We start from the raw sequence: 10,484 nt of genomic DNA, 5'->3' as shown, positions 1-10,484 counted from the left end.
GCATGAGGACTTCCACTAAGACGTGGGAGGGGCTCCTACCGCCGCCACAACGCGGCTTGTCGTGGGGTTACGCACGAGAGGCCCCCGGGCGTTTACAACCCCCTAGTTATTAGGTGAGAGGGTCACAGTCTTTTGAGGGCCCCCATCCTCACTCCCCACGTGCTTGGCATCTAGCCTGGGGCTATGGGCTATTGTGATGGAGTGTGCACCCTCTGTCCTCATGCCCTCGGCGTCTAGCCTCGAGACATGGGCACTCCTCGGGATTCTTCTCCAACGCTTCCCACCGCTCGGCGAGGAAGCACGTACGCTGGCTCGTTGCTCCTTGATTCTCATGCGAGGGTTGGTGGTGGCCCCCTTCCACGTGAGACCCAAGGCTCGACGCACTTGCCACTCGGGACCCCAGAACTTCTTCGGGCGCTGAAGTTGAAGCCTTTGGGCCTATCTCTCTTCTTGCTATTACGCGGGGTGGTCACAGTCTTCTAGGGGTCCACCCTCATCTCGAGGAGCTTGGCGTCTAGCCCGGGGCTATGGGTGATTCTAATGGCCCCCCACCCTCCTTCTCCATGCGTGCGGCGTCCAGCCTGGCAACATGGGTGCCCCTGGGGGTCCTTTCCAAGGGGATTCTTCTCTGGTGCTTCCCGTCGCTCAGCAAGGAAGCACGTACGCTGGCTTGTTGCTCCCTTGACCCTCACGTGAGGGTCTCGTGCTCCATATGTCCTGAAGGCTCCGCCTGCAAGGCCGCAGCTTAGCACTAAAGCCTAGCGCTTAAGGCAAACAACACAATCCAAGTGAAAGCTAATCAAATTTGTTACATATTCAGGAAACATTCATTGGAAGCAGTACAAAATACCACGGACCGTTCTAAACTAGTCGGTCCAAGAAAACCTTCCCACGGCCCGACCGCTACGAGTGTGTATGTCTGCCTGGCGTCACATTCCGCAGGGGGGCACCCCACCGGCGAGCGACAGCTAGGTCATGAGGCTGACGGCTCGTGAAGATTCTTGAGCCCGAAGGATCCTAACACCTCGCGAGTGCATGCCCTGCGTCTCTTACAGCCTGCTCAGCTTCCGCATGATGAACTCCCACAGCCTTGGCGCTCGACGCCACCCCTCTGGCACACGGGGACACGCGTCGAGGCGCATCCCCGCAAGCCCTTGAGCGCCTTCCCATTGCATCGAGGCCTACGTGTCGTAGAGCTTCACCCGTTTCCCCTCACATGAGGCGGGGCCTTCTCGGGCCCCTCCAACCGCCGGCCGAACGAGCTACCACTCGGAGGCGGCTCGCTGGTCGAGTCCCCTGCCTCCTGCGGTGGGGGCCGAAGCGTAGCATAGGGTGCCAAGGCCTTCCTGGCGATGGTGATGAGTTCGACGACATGGTCTGCCCATGCGTCGTACCCTCCGTTCGTTGGGCGGTGGCAAAGTAGCTCGCTCGCCATGCGTAGAGCGTCTTGTGCATTCAGGTCCCCCACATGGACGCAGGTCGGGGCTAAGGACGGCACGGATGCAGTAGGGCGACCTTCTTGATGCGCATGTGGCCACACGAAGCCCTGCTACCCGCGCACAGTGGGGGCGAAGATCGTGACGGTCGCGGCGCTGAGCTCCCGGGGCATAAGCGATGCGCGTCAGCCATAGGGTCGGTGAAGCTGGAGTGAAACCAGAGCGGGAGAGCGGCTGCGCACCCCTACCTGGCGCGTCAAATGTCGGATTCGGGGCTCCGCGGACCCAACGGAAGGTTTGAACATTGAGGTGTGCTCGCCCTCCTAGCCTCATCAACCTCATGGCTTCACGGTGGTTCTACGATAGCATGAGCTAGGGAGACGAAGTGAACACACACGACAGTTACCCAGGTTCGAGCCACCTCGCGGTGTAAAACCCTACTCCTGCTTGTGTTGGGATTGCTTGAGGTGGAAGACAGGTACAAAGGTGGGTTCTTGCCCTAGCCCGGAGATCAGGATGTCTGTCTTTCTACGGAGGTCAGGCCTCTCCTACATATGGGCCTTAGTCCTCTTCCCCTTAAAACATGGGCAGGAAGGGTTGCCACAACGACCATTTTTTAAGGGGGACAGGACTGCAGTCCGCCTTGACAAAGGCAGACTTCGCATGCAAAAGCTTCTATTCATGACGCGCTCGTGGGCTCGGGGATGAACTCCATCCTGTGGATCCTTCTGCTTTTGTATCCTTGCACTGAACGGGAAACCCTTGGGGGCGCTGTGGGATGCACGCCAGTTGTCCCACCTCACTTGACACGGAAGGGGAAACCTTCCCCATACACAATCGCTGGCACTGCCCCTGCTCCTCCCATGCGGCTTGCCTCATTCGTGAGAAGGAGCTGGGTCGAAGGACCCTATCAAGGCATCTTCAACGGGCCCGCTTGTCAGTGTCAAAACCGGCAGATCTCGGGTAGGGCATCCTAAACTGTGGACCTTAGATAAATGGGTTGCGGGAGAGAGGGGGAGACAATGTTTACCCAGGTTCGGGCCCTCTTGAGGAGGTAAAACCATACGTCCTTCTTGATTATACTCATGTGGATGATGATAATAGAGTCTACCTCGAGATCGTGTATATTAAACCCTAGGTGGAATAATCCCTTTACATGGACGAGGACCCTCAATTTATATAGTCACCGGGGGGCTAGCGTTACATAATATCGACCTAGTCTACTTCACTTGGTCGCCACGCCAGTCTTCGGGGTTCTCCTTGAATACAAGATAATCGCAACTAGCCTTCAACGCTGATGTGTAGGGTCTTCAGATGATTACACCCAAAGTGTTCGGCTTGCAAGACGAGTTCCTTCATCCCTGATACGTCTCCAACGTATCTATAATTTTTGATTGTTCCATGCTATTATCATGTCAACTTTGGATGTTCTGTATGCATGAATATGCTATTTGATATCTTTTTTGGGACTAACCTATTAACTCGGTGTCAAGTGCCAGTTTCTGTTTTTTCCATGCTTTTGACCTTTTTCGGAGAAGAATATTAAACGGAGTCCAAACGGAATAAAACCTGCGGGAGGATTTTTTTCCATAACAGAATATACGCAGGAAACTTGAGAACCAAGGCAAAGGACCTCGGGGGAGGTCACAAGCCCCCTAGCCGCGGCCTGGGGGCGCGCCTAGCTGGCTTGTGGGCCCCCCATGGCTGTCACGCCCAAGATGCAATCCTATCCTCAATTTGGAACGAGGGCCTCGTTAGAGATAGAAGCGCATCTCATCGTTTCGCAAGAATGGATATCGTTACAAGTACATGTACTGAAAAGAAGAGATATATAGAATTGGCTTACCTCGCCACAAGCTACATCAGAGTCACATCAGTACAATACATAATCGTCATGAAGAAGAGCAGGGTCCGACTACGGATGAAAACATACGAGAAAAGAAGAACGACGTCCATCCTTGCTATCCGAGGCTGCCGGCCTGGAACCCATCCTAGATCAAAGAAGAAGAAGAAGAAGAAGCAACTCCAAATGAACAATCAACGCGCTTGCGTCAAGTAACCTTTACCTGTACCCGCAACTGGTGTTGTAGTAATCTGTGAGCCACAAGGGACTCAGCAATCTCAGTTCCAAAGGTATCAAGACTAGCAAAGCTTAATGGGTGAGGTAAGGTTCAGTGGTGAGGCTGCAGCACGCGACTAAGCAATATTTAGTGGCTAACTTATGAGTACAAGAAATAAAGAGGGGGAAGATCTACGCATAGCGGACGTGAACTACTGTTGACCAAACGAATGATCCTGAACACCTACTTACATCAAACATAACCCCACCCTGTCCTCGATCGGAGAAGGAACTCACGAAAGAGACAGTCATGGTTACGCACATAGTTGGCATGTTTTAATTAAGTTAACTTCAAGTTATCTAGAACCAGTGTTAAACAAAGTTTCCACGTTGCCACATAACCGTGGGCACGGCTTTCCAAAAAGATTTAACCCTGCAGGGGTGCTCCAACTAGTCCATCACAAATTACCACAAGCCGCATAGAAATCCTCGATCACGAAGCTCGCGATCTCGTCGGACACCTTAGTGGAAAACCTAAACTCTGAGATTACCCAAAGCATCACTGGAATCCCGATGCACAAGATATTTCGTCAAAGGTAACATTAATCCAGCAAGGCCGCCCGACGTGTCGACGAACCCAATAGGAGCCGCGTATCTCGTTCTCAGGACACGACCGGATGGGAAAGCCTACAGGTACCAAACCGCGAGTTGCACCGTGGTGGCCCTGCAGTCTGCCCTTTTTGGACCAACACTCATGAGGTGCACTGGCCCGGGGGTTGATTAATTACTCCACGGGTGTCGGCGGGTCCCTATGCATTTATTTAGTTATTAGGCAAAAGTAGTACCAAAGTTGGGCCTTGCCAGACCAGTCTTAATCTAAAACGAATTATCAAGGGGGTCCCCATAACAACCCCAATCGTGTTAGGAGCGCTAAAATATGGAACATAACACCGGTAGCCAAAACTAAGGGTGCAAAGGTGGAACAAAACACCAGGCTAGAAAGGCCGAGCCTTCCACCTTTTACCAAGTATATAGGTGCATTAAATTAAATAGAACTAAATATGGTGATATAACAAGGAACCCATGTTATCACATGGAAGCAACTGCACATGCAACTAGCAACGCTAACACATGGTTAAGCAAGCGGTAACATAGCCAATCAGTGGTTTGCTAGGTTGTGAACAGACTGAAGGTTTTCATGGCATTGTTGAGAGGCTGATATTTAACAGGTGGTAGGCAAGGAGACATAATCGATAGAAGCGATAAAACCAGCATGGCAATGATAGTAATGGTATCTGGGGAAATGGTCATCTTGCCTGAGATCCCGCTTGGAAGAAGAATGACTCCATGAAGCAGACGAAGCCATGTAGTCGAACGGGTCCTCACATCCGACACGCTTGCGGAACTCTATCGAGACGGAGGAAACCGGAAACAAGCATCAACACACGATATTCACCACGGCATATGCACGACAAGATGCAATCCACATATGATGCATGATCAACTAAATACATGCAAGTCACGACATGTCAATTCACAACAACCAAACACTACACATTAAGTGAAGTTCAATATGCAACAGATTGCATATTGATGAAACTCCACGTTTAATTATTTAGTTCTATCCCGATTAGATACACGGAAATATTAAATGTGGTTACACATGGCAAGAGGTGAAGCGTAATTAAACTACCTATCTAGGCATTTTAAATGAGGTCGGAAATGACATATAACACCTCTGATACGACCTCACATGTTAATTTACAATTCTGTCCAGACCTGATCTAACACGTTTAAATGTTTGTTAAACAGAAAAACAAATAGGTTCACGTGATTCTACGCGTCGTTACAAGCAATTTACACATAGAGAACATCTCCAACGGATCTACGGAGCAAAAGGTACGAGCATCGCAAGATATGATGGTATGAATGCAATATGTGTGCAAATGGCATCCACAACATTTCAAAACACACAACCAACAAGATAATATGAAACTACACGAGATTCTAAGCAAGTTTCATATAGGACACGATCAAAACGGAGCAATGTTTCAACAACTACGAGCTAAACAAGAATTCACTATAAACTGCCAAAATCAGCCACATAGCATATTCTGCACCCCACAACTACAAGCTACACAAAACCAATATACTCAACCAAGGCATGAGACGGTAGAGGGCAGGAAGCACTACAACATACAACTTATATCACCTAGCATGGAAGCATGGAACACTAGGAAAATAAGTCACAAAATGGCTTCTCACACACAATTTCAGACTTAGTGACAATAACACTTCATGAAAGTGCAGTTTTCGATCTGAAGGCAAATTGACAGCAGCAAAACCATAAGCTACAGGACTCCAAATGGCATGAAAATTCACAGCATGCTAGAGAATCCTAAAGTCTACAACTAACTCCATTGCATCAACCTCAAAAGAGCTACAGATCACCAGATAAACTCAAGACAAGACAGCAACAAAATATAACAGATTCAGACTTAGAAATATTTCAGCATCTCTAAAACAACAATATTTCCTAGCAAGTAAATAACAAGCAAACCACACCTAAACTTGGATTTCTATTTCAACCAAAATTACCACGGGCTAGACTAAACATCCAAGGGCAACTCTATAGTTGACAACTCCTTCATATCACGCACGGATTAAATCCCACTAAATAAACAAAAGGGCATCACGGCAAAATATCACACGAACTAACTTGCTCAAAAGTTAAAACTAAATACACAGTTAAATCCTATGGATTTTTCTACCCCGAAAACATATATAACATGAGGGGTTGCAAAATAAAAACAACTCCACACTTATATGCGGGAATATGTCTTAAACAAGAAATAATAAACTAGGTACGAAATCCTACATGCAAAAATACCATCCACTACTCTAAAATACATGGAAAAGGGGTTCCTAAAACATGAACATTTTATCTACGGGGTTTGAGCAATCCGGACACACGCGAAAAATAAATACACGCGATTATCCTATTGACACAGCATGCAAAACTAGACATTTGGCACGTCAAACTACTTAAAACATGCATGCAAGTTACAAATTCATAATCTATGCGCAAAACTACACAAGATCCATATATAGATCACCTCGATCCGACTTACGGTTTAGAAACTACGGGCATTTTAATATCGTCAAATTTTCTGGAATTTAATTAATTCCGAAAATCCCTAAAAAGAAAAATAACTACCGAGCCTAACTGCTATCGGGCTGAAAGGGGCATGCGCAATATACTAATCAGCGCCTGGGACGGGGAATAGTCTCGGGTTGATCACCTTGGGCCGTCGGTCGGCCTGGCGCGGAGGAGAGAGGATGGGCCGAGGCAGACAGCGGGGAGGCCGATGGGCCTGGGTGCTGCTGGCGCTGGCCACGCGGGCAGGGCGGCCCACGGGGCTCCACGCGAGGCGTGCAACAGGACGTCGCGGAGCGGCTCGCGGCGCTCCCGATCCCGCCTGGATTGAGGAGTAGGGGCCGGCGGCGGCGTATCTCGTCTCGATCTGGTCGATCCGGCCTGAGGTGACTCCAGGGCGGCGGGTACTGGCCGGTAGCGGGGCACAGCTCCCGGCGCAAAGGGGCGAGGCTCCGTGGGGCTCCGGCTGGCGGGAGTCGTGGCGGAGGCGCGGGGCACCAGATCCAGCCGGCGGCGAGGCTTGCGGGAGGCGACGCGGTTCAGGCGAAGCTGCGAGGCGTCGGGCTAGGGCGCGGGGCTGCGGGCACCATGGGTGGGAGCTCGGGCCTCTAGCGGTGGCTGCGGGGCGATCCGGGCCCGGGCGGGCCTCGGATGGGCTCGGGCGGGGCCGCGGCGGCTGGAGGCTGGTGGGAAGAGAGAGAGAGGTGGGAGGCTAGGGTTAGGGGCGCGGATTTCAAGGTGGAGAGGGATCGTTGTCTAAAAATTAGGAGGAGGGTCTATTTATAGACAAAGGGGGGCTAGGTTTAGCAGTTTTTCGCCCCGGTTTCAATCGCGCGGTCGTATTCGAACAATTCCGAACGCGGGGCGGGCTAAGTGGCCGTGTAGAGCAGGTTAGCTGGGAAAGAGAGGGAAACGGTGCGGCGTGGCAACGCGATTTTTAAAACACCAACAAACGCCCGACGATAGACCGAATACGGTGCCGCTACGGTTGACCGTTCGGGTACCAGACGGACTCCGATTGCGACGAAATTTGACAAGCGGTCTACCTATAATATATAAAGACCGCACGCCACGTCTCAGCCCAATCAGAGGAAGTTTTCAACACACTTTTAAAAACAGGGGTTTGACGATGCCGCGGGCGCGTGCGAGTGTGGTCGGGCTCAGAACGGGCAACGAGGAACACGGAGAGAACCGACAACTCAAAACGGATGCAAGTTTGAAAACTGGCGGCAACGGAGATGCCAATGCAATGCAGATGATGCGAATGATGCGATGATGATGCAACAAATAAAAATAACCACACGACAAAAACGGAAATAAAGGGGAATCTTCTAGGGCGTCGGTCTCGGGCTGTCACAGTGGCTCCTTTGCCCTACTTCTTTCGCCTATAAATTCTCTAAAAATCCAGAACCACCAGAGAGAGCCACGAAAATACTTTTCCGCCGCCGCAAGCTTCTGTCTCCGCAAGATCCCATCTGGGGACCATTCTGGTGCCCTGCCGGAGGGGGATTCGGACACGGAGGGCTTCTTCATCAACACCATTGCCTCTCCGATGATGCGTGAGTAGTTCACCACAGACCTTCGGGTCCATAGCTAGTATCTAGTTGGCTTCTTCTCTCTCTTGGATCTTCAATACAAAGTTCTCCATGATCTTCATGGAGATCTATCCCATGTAACCTTCTTTTGCGGTGTGTTTGTCGAGATCCGATGAATTGTGGATTTATGATCAGATTATCTATGAATATTATTTGAGTCTCCTCTGATCTCTTATATGCATGATTTCGTATCCTTGTAATTCTCTTTGAGTTGTGGGTTTCGTTTGGCCAACTTGATCTATAATTCTTGCAATGGGAGAAGTGCTTGGTTTTGGGTTCATATCGTGCGGTGTCCTCACCCAGTGACAGAAGGGGTAGCGAGGCACGCATCATGTTGTTGCCATCAAGGGTAAAAAGATGGGGTTATATGGATTGCATGAATCTATCCCTCTACACCATGTCATCTTGCTTAAGGCATTACTCTGTTTGTTATGAACTCAATACACTAGATGCATGCTGGATAGCGGTCGATGTGTGGAGTAATAGTAGTAGATGCGGAATGTATCGGTCTACTTGTCTCGGACGTGATGCCTATATATATGATCATTGCCTTAGATATCATCAGGACTTTGTGTGATTCTATCAATTGCTCGACAGTAATTCGTTCACCCACCGTAATACTTGCTATCATGAGAGAAGCCTCTAGTGAACACTATGGCCCCTGGGTCTACTTCACCTTGCAAATAATCGTGAAGGGATTGACAACCCCTTTATAGCGTTGGGTGCAAGTTTGTTTGTTTTTGTGCACGTACGTTGGTGCCTCATCTTGATACTCCTACTGGATTGATACCTTGGTTCTCAAACTGAGGGAAATACTTACTGCTACAATGCTGCAGCACCTTTTCCTCTTCAAAGGGGAAAAAGAAGATTTTACCCGCCTCATCACCAAGGACGGCTATTCGGCATACAACCCCGTTGAATGGGTAAGCGTGCTAATGGTCCAATTTTCGGGCGTTAGCGCCTTTTATTGTTTGATTTATAATTCTACCCCTTCCTTGCATCCCTGGAAGCGTTGTATCAAGATGATAAAATGTCCCGCGCCTCAGCCCTACGACTTTGCCCATGACGACAATCCTCAGTTTCATGAAGACCTGGAGCTTTCGATCATCTTTGAGGACGGGGTGTTTTATGAGGATGGAGTTGACGAACAAAGGGTACACCTTATAGCCGACAACCCTAGTTCCCTTCCCTCTTCGGGGAGTAAGAGAAAAACGATGGCCCGATGAGGGGCGGTGCCTAGGGGTCGTCGGAGCGCTCTCTGGACCACTCCTCGAACAAAACCAGCCAAGGTTCTGTCAAATGAGGACAGGATACCCGAACAAGAGGTAGCAGAAGAAAACTCATCAACTGCCCCTTCGGCAAAAAGGTGCACGGACCGAATTATATTCGTTACGATGATATCTATCCTTCTATACTTTCATGACCCTTGATTGACCAATGTAGGAGACGTGTGCAACCCTCCCCGCCCGAGGACGGTGTTGAGGTATTGGGTCGTCAACCAAACCCTAGAGCATCAGTAGACGTCGGAGTATCGAACATGGGACCGCTCCCGGAGTGTTCGGACGGACTGTCGGTAACTAACTTTGAGTACGAGAGTGCAATGAATCATCAGCGGCAGAAGGAGGCACTACGTCATCGTGTATTTTTTGAACAATATTTTAATTCTTTCAATTCGGCCGAGGACTACCTCGAAGCCGCGCGAACCGACCTTACAGAAGTGGCGAGGCAAGTGTTTTCCCACCTGCAGGTAAGTTATCGACATTATAATATCCGAACAAAAGTTCGGACCCAGTATCCCCCGAGCCTTAATTTGGTCGGGACGGCTGAATTAAGGGTCCACGTCAAGTAATTTTTCAATCTGCAGGCTTTGAAGCAGGAAAACAAGAGTTTATCCAAAGATCTCCATCAGAGCCAGACCGATTTAAAGGCCAGTAGGGTCGAGCTGGAAGATGTGAATAATTTTACCAGAGAAGGTCATAGTAAGGGAGTTAATTTGTGATATGCTGAATTTGCTTAAAATATATATTAATAGCCAAAAAATTGCTATAACAGATGAATCAATAGGCCAAATGCAAAAAGATCTGGATGCCTCTTGAGAATCGCAGCGATATGCCGAATCACAGCTTGAAGCTGGTCAGTGCATACTGAAGCGATGCGGCGAAGAAAACAACAATCTCAAGTAAGAGAACAAAAACAAGCTAAGGAGGTTGAGAGTTTTAAAACTCAATTGGCACAAA

General features: G+C 49.5%; 1 pseudogene; it reads left to right on the top strand.

Moving 5' to 3' along the window:
* Positions 1 to 527: 527 nt before the first annotated feature.
* Positions 528 to 10,246, top strand: LOC123398188 (annotated as a pseudogene).
* The last annotated feature ends 238 nt before the right edge of the window (positions 10,247 to 10,484 follow it).

The sequence above is a fragment of the Hordeum vulgare genome, chromosome 1H (assembly GCF_904849725.1).
Source record: "Hordeum vulgare subsp. vulgare chromosome 1H, MorexV3_pseudomolecules_assembly, whole genome shotgun sequence".
NCBI classification, from domain to species: domain Eukaryota; kingdom Viridiplantae; phylum Streptophyta; class Magnoliopsida; order Poales; family Poaceae; genus Hordeum; species Hordeum vulgare.
This window is presented reverse-complemented; position numbering and strand designations above follow the sequence as displayed.